We start from the raw sequence: 17,118 nt of genomic DNA on the forward strand, positions 1-17,118 counted from the left end.
ATATATATATATATATATATGCATGTATGTTATTTGTATGATACTGGCACATACACACTGGAGTCACGTAGATGACTTCAGTGCAACCTAGTTTAACATCATATCATGATAAAATAATATGTATTTTATAGGGTTGTTGTGAAAACTAACTGAAATGTATGCATGAATCGCTTAATGTCTGGCCCCCAGTAAATGTTAAGAAGTGTTTGCCATCATTTTACCTCAGTATGCCTGAAGGTAGTTTTCTCACGGAGAGTTATCTAAAAGAGAATACTTTTTTTTTAATTCATTGCTCTCCATCTTTGGAAGTCATTTTATAGAGCTCATGCACACAGTGGTGTCAGATGTCAGGGACCTGGCTGTGTCCAGGCACTGTCTCCATCCTGGGACTGTTGATGTTTCAGACGGGTCAGTTTTGTTGTGCGGCTATGAGCCTGGCATTCAGGTCTTTGTCTCAGTGGCTAATGAGAGTCAGCTTTCTTGAGTGTGTTGGCCAGTCTCTGCTTAAACATATTCTTCTGAGGTTATTGATGTACATATTCTGTCCCATATTGGGAGATCATCATTCTGTTTCAATAACTTGTGACTTAAGACATCAGTTCCATTTTTGAAAGTCATCTGCACTGTGTTCCCTGTACTTGTCAGGTTAGTTTCCAACTTGAACTGTTATGTACAATAGACAGTGTAGAATCCATGAGTGAACAGAAGTCCTTCGTGATCACTGAGCTCTAGTCTTTTTCTTACTAATTTAGAAAAAAAGTTTGTTGAGCTACAATTCATATCATATAATTTATTCACTAAAGGTTATATAGTTCAGTAGTTTTTAGTGTACCTATGGGACTGTACCCATCACCATAATGAAATTTATAATATTTTCATGAATACTGAAATAAACCCCTGCTAATGAGCAGTCAGTCTCCATTCACCCCTGTCTCCTATCCCTAAGAATACACTAATCTGCTTTTTGTCTCCTTCTATTATGGAACTTTTACGTAATTGGAATCATATACGTAGTGGGTTTTTTTTTGTACTGGGGATCGAACTCGGACCTTGTGCTCATGCGTCTGGCAACGGCCCCTCTGAGCTAAATTCTGGGCCCTTAGTGGTGTTTTGTAATTGTTTCCTTCACTTAGCATTTTTCAGGGTTACTCATATTGTAACATGTAATTAAATTTCTTCTGTTTTATTGCTGAATAATATTCTATTGTATGGATTTACCATTTTATTTATCCGTTCTTCAGTTGAGAGATACTTGGTTTGCTTCCCCACCCAAATATCCTTTTGGCTATTTTGAACAAGGCTGCTATAAGCTTTGAGTGCAAGTTGTTGTATGGATATAATGTTTCCATTTCTCTTGAGTATTTATCTGGGTAACTCTTGTGTTTAACTCTTTTAGGAATTATCAAAGTGTTTTCTGAAGTGGCTTTACCATTTTGCATTCTCACTTTTATATGTATTTGAGATCTCAAATTCCACCAATCCTTGTAATTGTCTTTTTGTTTATATCATCTTAGTGGGTATGAAGGGATTGCTCATGTTTTTTTATGTAAATTTCCCTAAGGACTCATGATGTTGAATATCTTTTTGTGTGCTTTATTATTTGCTTATTGGTGTTAGAGAAATGTCTGTTAAATCTTTTGCCTGTTTTAAAAATTGGGCTTTTCTTTGTTACTGAGTTCATTAACATTTTAATGTTCAATTTGATTTATTTGCAATTCAGAATAATTTTTCCTTTTTCTTCCATCTTGTTCATAATGCTTATTTTACAGTAAGGAGGATTAGAGATTTCTCTAGCCTTTTTTCATTTGTGATGACATTCATTGACAGCATGTAATTGTGGATTGCCTTAGATTAGAACATGAGCTTCTGTCCCTACAAACAAGTAGGTATGTGGCAGCTAGAGTGCCAACTTGATTAGCTTTGGGATAGAGCACACTTCTGCCTGTGTCTGGGTGGGTCATGGAGATATGGCCTTGGGGTCTGTGTCTGGTCCCTTGCCCCTTCCTCTCTGGCCCAGTTCCTATGCCATTAACTGAGCAGCTTTGCTCTGTTGCACCCTTCCACCATGATGCTCCTGCCTTGGAGCCAGCAGTCCATGGACTGACACCCCTGAAATCATGAGCCAAATGAAACCTTTCTTCTTTAAGTTGTGGGTATCAGGTGCTATATCTAGAGACAGGAAAGCTGACTAATTCAAAGTAAAATGCCTGACTTAGGCTTTAATCCAAGCTTCTCACTTTATAGATGAGGAAAAATTTTGTGGAGAAGTTAGTTGGGTCTTGTCTGAGCTCAGGAAGTGGCCTGGACCATGAATTTGCAGCTTATACTTAGGATGTATTTGTTAGTTTCACATCAAGTGACAGACAGGTTAGGCTCAAGAGATACCAAGGTAAGAGAATCCTTCCGATTCTCAGAAAATGTTAACAGAGACTGACATATACAGAACCAACAGTAATAGTGTCATAAGCACTGTGAGATTGGTGCAGGGAATATGTAATCTAGTGCTCCTAACACTGGCCAGTGCTGAGACTTTTCACTGTACTTTCTTTTGCATGTTGGCAGATTTTTCACTTGGTTTTTCTTCTGGATCATTTTGTAAGAAATGGTAACAAAAGTTTCACCATTTAGATGCTGAGATTGCAGATGAAACTGACTTCAGATTTGGCCCTGGAACCTAGAAGATAGTCTCATTAAATGCATTACTTTTATACATTATTATTTGCTTAACTTTAAAAAAATATTCTGCAAGACTTCATCACAATAAGTTCCTAAAACTGCATTTGGTCAATATATACAGAGTTTGCCAAAAAAATGTACACACACTTCAGCAGTTCACTGTGTTAATAAATGCCTGGAAGCTCATGGCCACCATTTTGAGCACCTCTTTTAATCGTAGAGGCCAAAGGTAACCTGTATTAATCTCCTAATGTCTCAATAAATTTAGTATTAAATATTTCTGAAAATTTTTCTTTTTATACATACTTTTGGCAGACTTTGTATTTACACACAAATGCACTTTTACACACCTGCATATACAACTTGTATTCTGGAGATGCAGTCTTGCTAGGTTGTCCAGGCTAGCCTCAAATTCCTGGGCTCAAGTGATCCTTCTCCTTCAGCTCTTGAGTAGCTAGGACTGTAGGCACGTACCACTATGCCTGGCTAATATATTTTAAAAAGCAACTAGAAACACCTTTTTAAAAAGACTCTTATTTATGTCAGTTACTTGTTTTATTACCTCTTTTTGATCATTTAAAATCATACTATTTTTTTTAACTGAGTAAGATTGTAGGATATATATTTATAGTAACATGTGGAGCATGTTTCTGTTTTGTCTTTTATATTATTTTTGTGGCCTTTGTATTTATGGTTAATATTAGACATTAAAGCAATATTTTACCACTTTAAGACTTGCTGTTTTGCAAATGATTTACTCTGCAGTATGTGTTTTCTTTTAATTAGCAATGGGCCTTTTTGCAAAAATTACACTCTCCATGTATATTTTTTGAATCTTGACCTTGCTACTTCCTGGTTGTGAGGCCATGGACAAATTATTTAATTTCCCTTATGCACAGTTTCTTTACATATACAGTCTGTACAGTAACACTTAATGTTTTGTGGTTGTTGTAAAAATTAGAGATAATGTGTTGAAATTACCCAATATAGAGCCTGCTACATAGACGCTTAATAGTGGCAACAGTACTTGTTATATATTAGTTCATTCCTATGTAAGAGCTGTGTTATGATTAATGGTTAATTGCTTCTTCCTGGTATAGATTCAGTCATTCATATTTTTGCTTATTTAGGATTAATTGAGCCAAATTAAATGATCATATTAATGGAAGAACTTAATGTCAGCATTCATTGTCATTTGCTAGTCTTGCAGAGATATGTCAGGCTTTAAAGAGGAGAGACTGTGCTGTTCCTTAAAGACTGACCTGGTCTTTACTGTCAGATGGAGGACCAGTCCTGCGTGCAGCTGAAGGTACTGGGAGTTGTTTTTCTGCATAGTTGGTTGCAGTGTCCATTACTTGAGGGGTTGGTAAGGCTAACCAGTGTTGATCCTGATGTGCAGAAGAAGCACTGACAAATTCCACACTGAGATCATTGGAAAGCCTTACTTTACATTTATTTAATAAAATTATTTTTAATATTAATGAAGAATTCTTCAGAAATATTTTAATTCAAAAATGAATACATGCACACAATAATAATTTTAAGTGGTATAAAAGGGTAAAGTGAAAAATAAGACTCCGAACCTTAAGGCATTCTTTCACTAATTAATTGTGTAGCATATATTATGTAATATGCTATGTACATATGTGGATGTGCATGGATGTGCAACTAACTCCTGGGACGCCAGTCATACATAGGCAAGCATTTGTAGCATTTGTAGAAGAGACCCCTTTAGATGTGTAGACATGCTCAGAAATGTGGTTCTTTCTTGTATTTTTTTTTTTTTTTTTTTTTTTTTTTTTGGTTTTTTGAGACAGAGTCTCATGAAGTAGTTGAGACTGACCTGGAACTCACTATGTAGCCCAGGTTGGTCTTGAACTCACAGTGATCCTCCTGCCTCAGCCTCCCCATTGGTGGGATTAAGGCATCCACCACCACACCTGGCTTCTTGCCTATGACTTTGATGAACTCTTTCACTTTTTCTGCCTCAGTTTCTTCCTTCTCTAACCTGAGGCCTGCTGTGTTCTAGTGAATGTGCACAAAACCTTCAGACTCCCCACAGTCCTGTGCATGTGACCAGTGGTCCTGCAGTATGGACTCATTCAGGTCAGGGGACACATAAGGAAGTCCATTAGGGAAGTAAAAATTGTGTTTTTTTTTTTTTTTTTTTTTTTTTTTTTTTTTTTGGTACCAGGGGTCCAACTTGGGTCCTTGTGCTTGCAAGGTAGGCAGCGGAACCACTGAGCTAAATCCCCAGCCCCTTTCTTGCATTTTTAACTTCTTATATTTTGGAGATTCTTCCATGTTGGTATATTTGAATCTACCTCTTTTAAAAAATTGCCTAGTATTGCATTCTTTTCTGTGGTATTCCATCTTTCCCTTACTGTGTCTCCATGAGCATAGCAGTGTTTCTAGGCTCCAGTTACTGCGTACAGTGCTGCGGTGAATACCTGGGTACAGTTGCCCTGGGTATGATGTTTACATTTTTTGGTTAGCCTTTTACCTTTTCTTTTTATAATTTAAAAGTTTCTTAATAAGAAAAATTTGTCTTCTGTAATATGTTTTACAGATATTTTTCATTTGTCTTTGAGTTTGTTCATGGTGCTTTTTTTCCTTTTTTAATTTATGAAGACTTCCCTTCTTGTCATTTTATCACTTCATGGGCTTTAATGTTTTTGTACTGTTTAGCTTTTGTTTTTCTGAGGTTCTGAAAAATTCTTTCTTATTTTTATGAATTTTTTAATGATCCCTACTATGCCGCTGATACATTTTCATTATTTGGTTAGCTTAGTTTTCTCAGTGTTTGGGGATATTCTCCTTTAGAGTTCTGCCCCAGGAATATATCGGGAAGCTGTGTTTAGTGGGTCCTAAGTGGTATATGGTAGATTTAGTAGTGAACACCTATAGAATTAATGGTAGAGAAAATTTGCTTTTTAATTTTGCCCATTCCCCGTAGGAGAATTAATGAAAAGTAGCACTTACAAAGTTTTAAAAAATATTTTGAATGTTATATACAAATCTTAGTCATAGTTCAAAATTTATAATTTTAGAGAAATTTTCATGTTTGCTCTATATAAAGAAGCATTTCTTTAAGCTCTTTCCCTTGCAGTTAGGGTCAGGAGTCGCGTGTTCCCTGTCTTGAAAGGTGGTATTTTTAGGGTGCTTCCGACTCTCCTGCATAGGCAGAGCAGTGAGTTTCTAATCTTTGTAAGAACAGCCAAATCTTACTGTGGTGTCTTCATCACTGTTGGCTCTGGGGGACCTTTTGGGACCCTGGGATGAATGATTTTCTACCCACTGCATCAGAAGTTAGAGGGCGAGGTGTGTGTAGGCTTCACGGAGTCCTTCCTTTCTCAGGGGAAGTGGTGGCAGCGAGGTGGCTTAGCCTTGTGCTTGGAAATAAGCCTACCAACATACTGTGTGCTTGTATTTAAAATTTGGTTGTGCAGTTCCTGCATCCCTTAGAACGTTTAGAAATCATTTAAGGAAATAGAAGCAGATGAAGTATATCTGGTGCTGTATTTTAAATGTTTTACTCTACCAACAATTTTATAGTCTAATGCTAATTTCTTTTCAAATAGAAGTAAAAAAGAAATGTAACTAGGAAAGATGATTTTTTCTCTGAAGATATCCACTTTATTTTTCAGAGTTTGCAGCGAGTCTTCACCTTGTTCTTTCCAGCTTAGGTGTGAAAACATGACTAGTGTGACAATTGCTGTTAAAGATTGTATCACAGTTTGAGTTTAGCTTGCTGTTTTTTAGGAATAAATCTATGAATTTATGGGATCATTATCTCTGGAGGTTCACTTCTAGAGGTTCAGGTAGTTCGTTGTGTTACATTTTGACACTTATTTGGTTAATGTTACAAAGGTACCATGTAACTCTAATGTTCCTAATACTTTCATTGATATGAATGGCTCCCTAGTAGGAACCCAGAGGCAGGTCATTTAGCTTTCCTGTGCTCAGGTTTTTATGTCAAATATTATGGCTACTAAGTATATTTTTTATTCCTACTGAATATTTTTACTGTTTTGTCTTGGTTGTAGGATTTGTGGGGGAAAAAATGAAGAAAATAGATGAAATAGATGAAGACCATATGTGTTATTGGGAAGTGGCTGTATAAACTGAAGATTTTGTAGTTTGCTTTGCAGATGTTCTCTCAGCACTAATCACATGCACTAATAACCTGACTAGATAGCTCACTGCATTGTGAGAGGATTGTCTTTAGATGTGTTGCTTTCAGTGTTCCTGATGTCATTTTGCAAAAGAGGTGATGGAGTTCTTGTTGGCTGATTATTTCTTGTTTGATTATATTCTTTGGCTTTGACTTTGGCAGGAAGCCATTTATACCAAAACATATAATTATTTCTTAGTCTCGAATAAGTTTGAAGCAGAAATGAGTTGTGTTAGCCTAAGCATATGGGTTGGGAGAAAGTCTTGTTTATGGCTTTTCCTGAATCATTTGTTCACTAATTTGCATTTTGTCCAACTTATAAAATGAACTGGAAGGAGCTTTTATTAAAAACTTTTAAGTATAACAGACTTGTAGGGAACAGAGCAGTTACACTGGAAATGAAAGATTTGATGAAAAAAGCAAGAAGTTCCAGGCCGGTGGTCCAGTCTGCACCACAAAGCCCTGAGCAGCACGCAAATTTACAGATTCCCGGGGCTGTTGTGGGGTTGGCTCTGCACTGACCCTGGGTCCCAGTGGAACGGTGTTGTGTAGCCAGGATTGCCAGTCACTGCCTTCGATGATGAGTAGTTATGTAACTGACCTTATAATTTTCTTAACTTCCTGGCACTCATTGCAAAGAGAAAGCAGGAGTTTCATAACTGGTGATATTTAAAGAATTTGCACCATTGGATGAGGCACTTTTTTCTACTCCGTGAACTTGATAGGGTTTGATTCTGTAAATATCTGTAGCTGTTCACTGACTGATAGTTTTGTCAGAGGATTCAGGAACAGTCTTTACCTGAGTTTTTATTGATCGTTATTTGAAGCTGATGGAATCATGCTAAATCATAGCTGTGAATTGGTGTTTTTGTGTGAAGGCACATTTAGCCTAAGGCCAAAGGTTGCATTTTATTCATCTTTGGGTTTCTAGCCCTTCACAGTTTCTTGCACTTATTTTGGAGCTTTTTTATAAAAATGCATTCAGAATAAATGGGTTCAAGTGCTTAATTTCCTGGTGAACTAAATTGGAATAAAGAGAGAGCTTAGAAAATCTAGAGTAGGAGATGATTAGCATGATTCCTAGACCATCTGTCACTAATATCAATTGTTTGTACTTGGCACTGTAGACTTGATTTTTGAGGGGAGGGCAGCTTGTGTAAAGTTAAAAAAACTCAAGTTATTCTGTACCCCTCTATTTAGTGGAGTTATTTTACAGAAACTGACATTTTTATTATTTATTAAAGATCAATGCAGTCGTTGCTTATTCCAATAGCAACACCATTGTAACAACTGGTAGCTGTTCCCACTTTGCTTCCTTGCAGTCTGTTTTTTAATGCATTAGCCTGAGTGATCTATTAAAAATGCTAGTAAGAGCATACCACTTTTCTGTTCAAGACCTTTCCTCTTTAGCCCTCACAGTGACCCTGGCATGGGACATGCTTTCTGCCCCTGTGGCTGTTTATGCCCACCCCAGCCAGCTTCTAGCCCAGCTTCACAGCCTCCTTACTGTTTGCAGAACAGGAGGGTGTTGTCTCCTCTGCACCTTTGCATGTGCTCTTGCTTCATCGTGGTATGGCCTTTGTCTGAGCTTCTGCATGACTGTCTGCTCTCACTGTATTTCCTTTGCTAAAGATGTCACTTTGTATGGCTTAGCAGACCGTGTTTTACCCCCCCCCAACTCCCTGTTCCTGTTCCGCCCTAGCTCTGTTATCCTTGGGCATATAACATCTTTTAAATTTTTAAAAATTATCTCTCAATATATAAGCTCCACGAGGCCAGGGCTTTTTGCCTGCTTTCTTTATTGCTTTGTCTTCTAATGCAGCTCCTGGCACAGTATGTTGTCGGTATTGAGCAAATGAATTAATGCAGCAGACAGTGTACATAGTAGTTGCATGGTATTCTGAGGGACCTAATATTTTAATTTTAATTTAAAAAGGGTATATAGCATCATGCTCGCTTTGGCAGCACGTATATTACAAAGGATATAGTGTGGTAAAAAAGTCCATATTTGTCAGAAACTACAAACCATTCACTCTGATAGGGCTATCCAGTTACTAGTGCTTAAGTTACAAGGGGAGTAGGGCATAATCCTGTCCTCTACTCTTTGGGGTGGAATTTGATCCATTATAAACCCATCTGTACCTTGAGGTGACTTTGTGACAGGCTCTATAGAAGTATTTAAAATTTCGGATTCAAGCTTGTAGAGTTCCTTTTGTGGATAGAATGTATTTTGAGAGTGAACTAATAAAACATGTTAGCAAAAATATACAAACCTCAATAAGAAATAGGTCAGTGGGACAATTCTTCTTGACTCAAGTGTTCAGAGTATGACGTTTATTTTGACTGAAAAATTGTGAATTAAATGCAAGTGTAATACATGTTCCGAAACCTTGTTAGATTTACCCTTCTGCCACAGCCTGAGTCCCGTCTGTGACCTTCAGTGTATCTGTTGCTGTGTGCTGGCTTCACTTCCTGCTCTCCCCCTTGCTCACCATGTCCTGGCTGTGCCGTGTCCCCTCTGCCTGCATGGTCTGTTCCAAACACTCAGGTGGCCACTCCCAACCCCTTTCCAAGGGGAGGGCCTTGACTGCTCTGTAATACTGGAAGCTGCCCTGTGCCACTCTGCGTGCCCCATCTTCTGTCCCCCTTGTCCGAGTTACTTTATAAAGAAGATGTAGCAAGTACATTTTCTGACATAATCAAGTATGTTATGTCTGTTTTTGTTACCTCTCCTCCTGCTTGAGTATGTTAAAAGGGTGGGACATATCTAGTTCTTGTTATGCACTAGACTATCAATAAATATTTGTAGAGTAAATAAATGTACAAACCATGTCATTATTAGTTTTCATAAATTCCCTGGATTCACAGTTAATGTTTATTACTGCGATAACTTGTAGAATTAGCATCTTTGAAAAGTGTCACTTGTAATGATTTTCTAATTGTGTGTGTGGAGTTTGGAGGTAATTGTGTGGTCACTAAGCACATTGGTCATTATTTTGTTCAACTTAATTTCTGTTTCTGTGTCACCTGTTGTGTCTAGAAACTTTTTGTTTTATATTGTGATAAAATATGTACCACTGCAATCTTTTTTTTGGCAGGGAGTGCAGGGGATCGAACTCAGGTCCTTGCACTTGCGAAGCAGGGGGTGGAACCACTGAGCTAAATCCCAGGCCCTCATTTTTAAAGTATACAGTTCAGTAATGTTGTATGCTCAGATTATTGTGAAGCAGATCTCTAGAACTTTTCATCTTGCAAATTTGAAACTCCATATAATTAAATAACTGTCCTTTCCCTTCTCTCTCTAGCTATTAGCAAATATTATACTATGCTGTGTTTCTATGAATTTTACCACATTAGATACAGTATTTGTCTTTTTGGTGCTGGGCTTATTTCCTTTGGCATGATGTCTTCAAGGTTCATCTATGTTGTAGTGTGTGCTACAACAGTCCCCTTCTCTTAAGACTGAAGGGTATGCCAATGTGTTGTTTATCTGTTCTTCCATGGATGGACCCTTGAGTTACCACTGCTTCTTGGCTGTTATTAAGAGTGCTGCTGTGAACATGGTATGCAAACACCTGCCTGAGATTATAAACACTTCTTGAGATCTGTTAGCTTAAAGTAATGAATGTATCAAGGAATTTCAATTTTCAATATATGACTGTGTTCTAATTTCCAAGGATCTTAAGTTTTATTCAACAGAATATTAAAACAAATAATTTAAGAAATGTCTATTTTGGTATAACCTGTGTAAATATAGGTAATCTGCTTTTTAAATGTGCACAACTCTGGAAAACTGTATCAAAGAGTGGATCAAGCTCCTTGAAAGAACAAGCTGTTCTCATTGTTGTACCCCAAATCACTAGTAACTAGAACTGTGAGTGGCTTAAGTGGTAGAAGGAAATCCAGGATAGTATTGTATTATGAAAGTAAAAGGAAGAAAGAAAGAAAGAGAAAAAACTAATAAGCAACAGTGTTGAGTGCTGCTGAGCAGGTAAAGAGAGGTGATTGAAAATGTTAGCCGAGTTTTGTGCTGTGGAGGTCACTGGTGATCTTAGGTGGAATTGTTAGAGTGGAGTCATGAAGGTGGAACCCAGAAGGAGGAAGTTGAGTGAGATGAAAGGTGATGTTAGTAAGTGCGGGTGGCTATTGAAATATTTGTCACTGAAAGGAAAAAGAAAGGGTGCCAGTGGAGGGGAATTTAAAAACTTTTTTTTTTTTTTTTTTTTTTTAATAGGAAAGCCTTGAGCATATTTGAAAGCTGATGGGAAAGATGCAGTCTAGGGAAACATTTGAGTGTGTGACAGGAGGATCAATTAATAGCGTAAGTCTTGAAGATGGGAGGGGTTGGAGGATAGGGTGAGAGTGAAGGACTTGATGTTTGATAGGAGGAGGGCTTCTTTACATTGTGACAGGAGAAAAGGAAGCTAGGATTGGACCCTAAGTTGGCTTGAAGTGGGTGCAGGTGGTTTGTAGATTGGTTTTTGAAAAGATAAAGAGACTTTCCTTTTGAAGCTTTTTTTTTTCCCTAAATTTAGGGTCCTTTGTTGAGACTTAGGACTTAGGAAGGGGAATTATAGTTTTGAGGAAAATCAACAGTTCGACATATTTGTTACAGAGAATGGGGCAGAACTACAGTAAGCATAAAGTGATTTGGTTGTCAAAATTTATAGAATTCCTACAAAGGGCAGTGTTTTGTGGATAAGACAGTTCTTGCTTCCAGGGAGCTTATAAACTTTTATGGAATTTTCTCATGTACAATAAGAGTTAAGAACAGTGCTTCAGAGGTGATACCTACCTGATTGAGGAAAAGACCTTTGGATATGGAAAGATTTCATTAAATGTATATGGAGGGTGTGGGAGAAAAGGCTGCTGCTAAGTGGAGATAAGATGTTGGGCCCAAGTTAATGGAATGGTGAGTAGTTCAGCTTGTCCTCGATTACCCTTGAGTCAGTGTGTTTCCATATAGTGTGCAGCCTATCAGAGAAGTTTATAACTTGAAAGAAAAATCTCATAAGAATATACAACCCTAAAGGACCTTACATGCATACCTATTTTAGGGAAGATTTATGAGTAGTCACTCCAAATGAGCTTTATATGCTGTTGTGACTTCCCAGTATGGATGTGATGAATCCGTAGAGCTTATTAAGTGTGTTTAGTGTTGTCGTTGTGATTCAGTCAAGCTTTTTTTTCTCTTTTCAGCAGAAGATTAAAAAATATTCCAAATTTGAATCCAGGACTTGAAAAAATGCCAGTTGTCTAAATACAGTACCGTATTGTGATAAATATAGCTATTGAAATTTTAAAATCTATTCACAAAAGTTTATTTTAATATTCATAGCAGAACTTTTTTTGGAATGTTATCTGAAAAACAGGATCATTTTATCATTAGAGCTGACTATTAATTACGGTATTGTTTCAGATATAAAAGTTGATCTGCCACTGAAATTCTATTTGAATATGTATAGTTCCAAGCTTGCTTTGTGTATTTAATAACTTTAGTACCATAATTATTCTGTTTACAATTAAATTTTGGTGAATATGCTAATATGGAATATACCAGTGAGTGATTTTAGCAAAGGGCAGTATTGATTTGCATTTTGATGTGTTTATCAGTTGCATCTGCATTTCATTTAGTATCAGAGGGAAAAGAAGTGGTCAGATTATGTAATGTATTATGATGATAAACTTTTTTCTTTTCTTTGAAGCCTTTCTGTTGCATTGGCTACTATAATAGTAGATTTGAGCCAAGCGGCTGAAATTATGCAGAAACATTTAATTTGGTTATGGGTCGTAGCCTTCAGTGTATTCTTTAATAGAAACCATAGCACAGATATTGGTTTTATTATTGAAAGAAACCTGTATTATACAGGAGCAGTTGTTTTATTCAAATGAGTATTTTAAGTTCTTTAGAACACTCAGTACTACTAAAGGGAGTACTTGTGGTTATTTTTGTGAGCAGATACTTCTAGTTTTAAATAATTCCTCGTTCTTTTCAGAAATCATGTGAAAAGCAACAAGGAGCTTGAGAAGCATAGACTTCATGTTGGGCAACTTCCTGTGATCCATGACTAGGAAATAAGAGGAGCCTTGGGTACAGTGAGGGTCACACCCGGGGATGGAGATGCTGCCAGGGAACATTGGGTCTAGATACAGATGTCATGGAAAGTTGGTAGAATAGTGTCCTCCAAAGCACGTGGCACCCCTTGAGGGGTGCATGACTAAGCCTTTGTTTGGAAGAACAGAAATGGGTGTTGGCAGAAAAGGGCCTTAGGGAACTTTATGATATGAAAATGTTCGTGTTATTGTTGCATAAGGGTTTGCATACATGAAAATTCATCAGTCTATATAGACAGTTGACAGTTTATTGTCTCTCAACTCCGAGTTTACCCTTCTTTGTTATTGGTGATGTTTGACCGAGGCCTGTAAGCATTTTTGCCTTTGTACAGTAATGTTAGATTTCTCCTAGGGTTCACTGCAGATTTAGCAGAGGAAGGGGCTTTTCTTGCTGATCCATTGTCTTGCTGCTTTCTGTTTTGTTTGTTTTTCTTATGTCTTAAGGCGTATGGGCAGCTGTATTACTCCCTCTTCTGAGTTTCATTAGCTCTGCAGTAGGCGATTTGTTTCTCTCTCACTGCTATTGGACTGCAGTGGGCAGCCTCCGGTGGACCAGCTCTAGCCCACCCACCCTCTTGAGAACCCTGAGGGCTGTGCCACAGCCTGCCAGTGAGTGGTCCTTTCTTGGCTACTCTCCCTCAGCCTGGAAGATACTAATTGCTGTCTGCATTTGCTAGTCCCGCAGTCCTTAGCATTGTCTTTTACTTCATTTAGTAGTTGAGCATTTTTTATTAGTAATTTTTTATATTAAATTCTTCTGTTTAAATTACCTTTATGTTTCCTGTTTCCAAATGAAGTTGTAACTTTTATGGTTTTTGTAATTCACTGTTAATTATACATAAATAAAATGATTGTAATTGTATGACTTAAAGTGAACGTACAGTTTAAATATCATGAAGAATGGGATATAGAACATCGCCAGATTCCCAGGAACCTTTCCCATGGTGTCTCCCAACTCTTACTCATTTCCTCTGTAAAGGGAATCTGCAGGTTGACCTCTGTCACCAGTGACTGGCTTTATTACTGTTGCTCACAGGAGTGGAATCATACAGTGTGTCTTGATGTGTCTGGCTTCTTTTTCTCACACAGTGTTCGGGAGCTTCCTCAAATTTCATGTTGATGGGCATGTGGGTTTCCAATGTGTGAATGAAACTGCTGGTATTCTTGTATATGTCTTTTGGTGCACATGTTTTCATATGTCCTAGGTGCAGACACAGAAGGAGAATTCTGGGTCGGTTAGCACTAATGTCAAGCTGGTTATTCAAAACGGTTGGCACGGTGTACAATGTACGAGGGTTACCGTTCTGCCTTTTTACCAACACTTGGTATAGTCAGACTTTGACAGTTGATGTCTTTCAAGCCTTTAAGGAATATTCACTCAAATGATGTTTTAATGCTTTAGATTATAGTAAAAGAAAACTTCCAAGGAGTGTTTTTTTTATGGGGGGGGTAAAGCAAATATTGGTATCAGGAATATAATAGAAACAGTTTAACCTACAGACCAGTTTTACAAATATCAAGTTTGTTCCTAAATAAAATAATAACAAACGGGCTCCAACAGCCTATTAAAGAATCATCATCACCAAGTATAACCTTTCTCTGGGACTGTGTATCATGCCCAGCTGACCTGTACCATTGTGCAGTGGACCAGCGGTGTTTCTTTTCTTCTTTTGTGTCCCTCAGTACGTGTTTAATTGTCTCCTGCACTGAGCAGAGCTGACCCTGAGCTCTGGTGTGGCTGTTTGGCTTCCTGAGGCCCACCTGCAGTCGTGGGAGCTGCTTGTCTTGTCTTGCAGGAGTGGACTGGATCATAGCGGTCTGTGTGCGCGAGCTGCAGGGTGGGTCATTGACTTCTAACAGTCACGTGGAGCAGACCTAGCTGTGAGGGGGCCTTTAGCCCAAGATAGTGTCAAGTGTAAAGCCGTTTGTCTATTTTGTTGTTGTCATTGAATTTTGCAAAGAAACTGGTAGTCTAGGACCTCCATGTGACCAGTTTTGAATGAAGTACTGTATTTTTTATTTACTTGGGTTTGTTTACATTATGTTTAAATTCCTTGAACACTTGCCTTAATGTGTATGAGTGACTGAGGAAGAGAAAAACTGGAAAGCTGGATAACCATTTGGAAAAAGCTGGACCCCTACCTCATATTTTATGCTAGAATAAAGGTAGACAGATCAAAATTTTACCAGTAAAAAATGAGCTATAAAATAACCAGAAAAAAATTGAGAGATAGTAAATTTGTTTTTGTTTTTGTTTTGTTTTGTTTTTTGAGACAGGGTCTCACTATGTAGCCCAGACTGGTCTCGAACTCACAGTGATCCTCCTGCCTCAGCCTCCCGAGTGCTGGGATTCCAGGGGTGCGCCACCACGCCCGGCTTTTAGAAATATATATATTTTTGAATGGGAGGTAGTCTAAGGATGACATGAATTCCAAAAGCTATAAAAGTAAACAGTGTCAAAAGATAAATATGTTGGGACTGTTATTTGCAATATAAAGAGCTCATTTCTTTAATACACAACTGTAAGAATTGCCTATAAATAAAAAGCAAAAGTAATAATCCAAAAGAAGAATAAGCAAAGTTTATTAATAGTTTGTAGGATACGAACTGCAAATTTTGCTTAGAAATTCTTTTCTTTTTCCTTTTTTGTGGAGGGTAGGATTGAGGCAAGCTTATTGAGTGTGAAGATGACTTCCAGTTTTGATCCCTTGGTCATTTTCAATGGTACCTTCCTTCTCTTGTTTTATCTCCTTTCTCTGTATTTGAATTGTGCTTTCTATGGAAACGATATGGTATAATAATGTCACCTAATTCCAGTATCCATAGAGAAATTCAAGTCCTTCTGTGTATACTGTTTGTTTCTATATATACATACCTATGGTAAATTTTGACTTAGAAGCTTGGCACAATATGAAATTGGCAACAATATTAAAATAGAACAGTTTTAACAATAATTTTATAACTCTTGTGAATTTGTGTCTGTCTCAAAATAACTTATTGTGCTACACTCACATTTGTTAGGATGCTTGAATACAAACAGTACAATGTCTTTTTGGGGGAGGGTGGTAGTGGGGATCGAACTCAGGACCTTGCACTTGCCAGGCAGGCGCAGCACCACTGAGCTAAATCCCCAGCCCTGCAGTTAGTGTCTTTTGATAACCAGGATGGCTGCTGTGACTGATGGGAGATCCGTGCACTGCATGAGTTCACTGGACAAAGGACGGGTCCCATCCAGGCTGCGCAGGATGGGGTGGGAAGGCCTGCAGTTTAAAAGTTACCAGTGTTTTATTCCTGGAATTTTCCATTTAATATTTTCAAGCCTCATTTGACCTTAGGGAGCTGAAGGAGTTGGTGGAGGACTACTGTAGTCAGCTAGGCTGTTCAGCATTTATACCCACAGGTGCCTGAGTTAACAAAAGCAGGTATCACCACCATATAATTACTGAAAAGAGGCTGTTTTGCATATATTCTCCCGGTTTTTATAGTTAATGTCTACATTGTCAGAACAAGTACATTGTATATATTTTTTCCTTTCTAGCCCTTTCCCATTCTCATTTCTCAAGTAAATACATTTACTGTACAGTGATACCAACATTTCCTCAGTCATTTTGGGTAAATGGGCCTTGTCCTCCAGATTCTTACTTCCCCTTTTCCATATTACGTTGCAGTATTTGCACTTTGGTTTTCTTTGTTATTTGAATATTGGCTTTTCTTTTTCTGTGTTCTGAATTTGTGATTTTTCTCTTGAAACACTTTTACCTTTTTTACCCCTTTTGGCTTCTTATGCTTTTTGCTTTTTACTTTGTAGTTCTTTTGAGCCACTTAAAATTTTATTCAGTATTATATGTTTCTTTTCATTTAATCTTCATTTCTGAAATAATTTTGCCTTTTTGTGTGTTTGTACTGGAGACTGAACACAGTCAACAAGCACGTCCTCTACTACTGAGCTATATACCTAGTCCTTTTGTCTTTTACATTATTGTCTTTGACCACCTAATTAGTTTTAAAAATTCTTATTCTTACCTTATTAAAAAATTCACAAATAGCTTTTAATTTCCACAAATAAATGTTTGGGTCAGAAAAAAAAATTCTTATTCTTTTTTTTTTTTTTTTTTTTGGTACAGTTATTTAAACTCAGGTTTTGGCTTTCCAGC

General features: G+C 37.5%; 1 protein-coding gene across 6 annotated transcripts in view; it reads left to right on the top strand.

The window, feature by feature from the left end:
* The window catches only part of Vrk1 (VRK serine/threonine kinase 1), a 97,841-nt gene that overhangs the window by 10,370 nt on the left and 70,353 nt on the right, over nucleotides 1–17,118 (top strand). The window contains exon 1 of one of the 6 annotated variants that reach the window (XM_033766777.1): nucleotides 3,953–3,985. The exons of 4 other annotated variants lie outside the window; for them this stretch is intronic. The gene's annotated coding sequence lies outside the window, so the exon portion shown is untranslated. Of the gene's footprint in view, nucleotides 1–3,952; nucleotides 3,986–11,149; nucleotides 11,172–17,118 lie in introns of those variants that run through there. One more of the 6 variants, XM_033766778.1, reaches the window with a different exon arrangement.

The sequence above is a fragment of the Fukomys damarensis genome, unplaced genomic scaffold (assembly GCF_012274545.1).
Source record: "Fukomys damarensis isolate Sample0158 unplaced genomic scaffold, DMR_v1.0_HiC HiC_scaffold_21, whole genome shotgun sequence".
NCBI classification, from domain to species: Eukaryota; Metazoa; Chordata; class Mammalia; order Rodentia; family Bathyergidae; genus Fukomys; species Fukomys damarensis.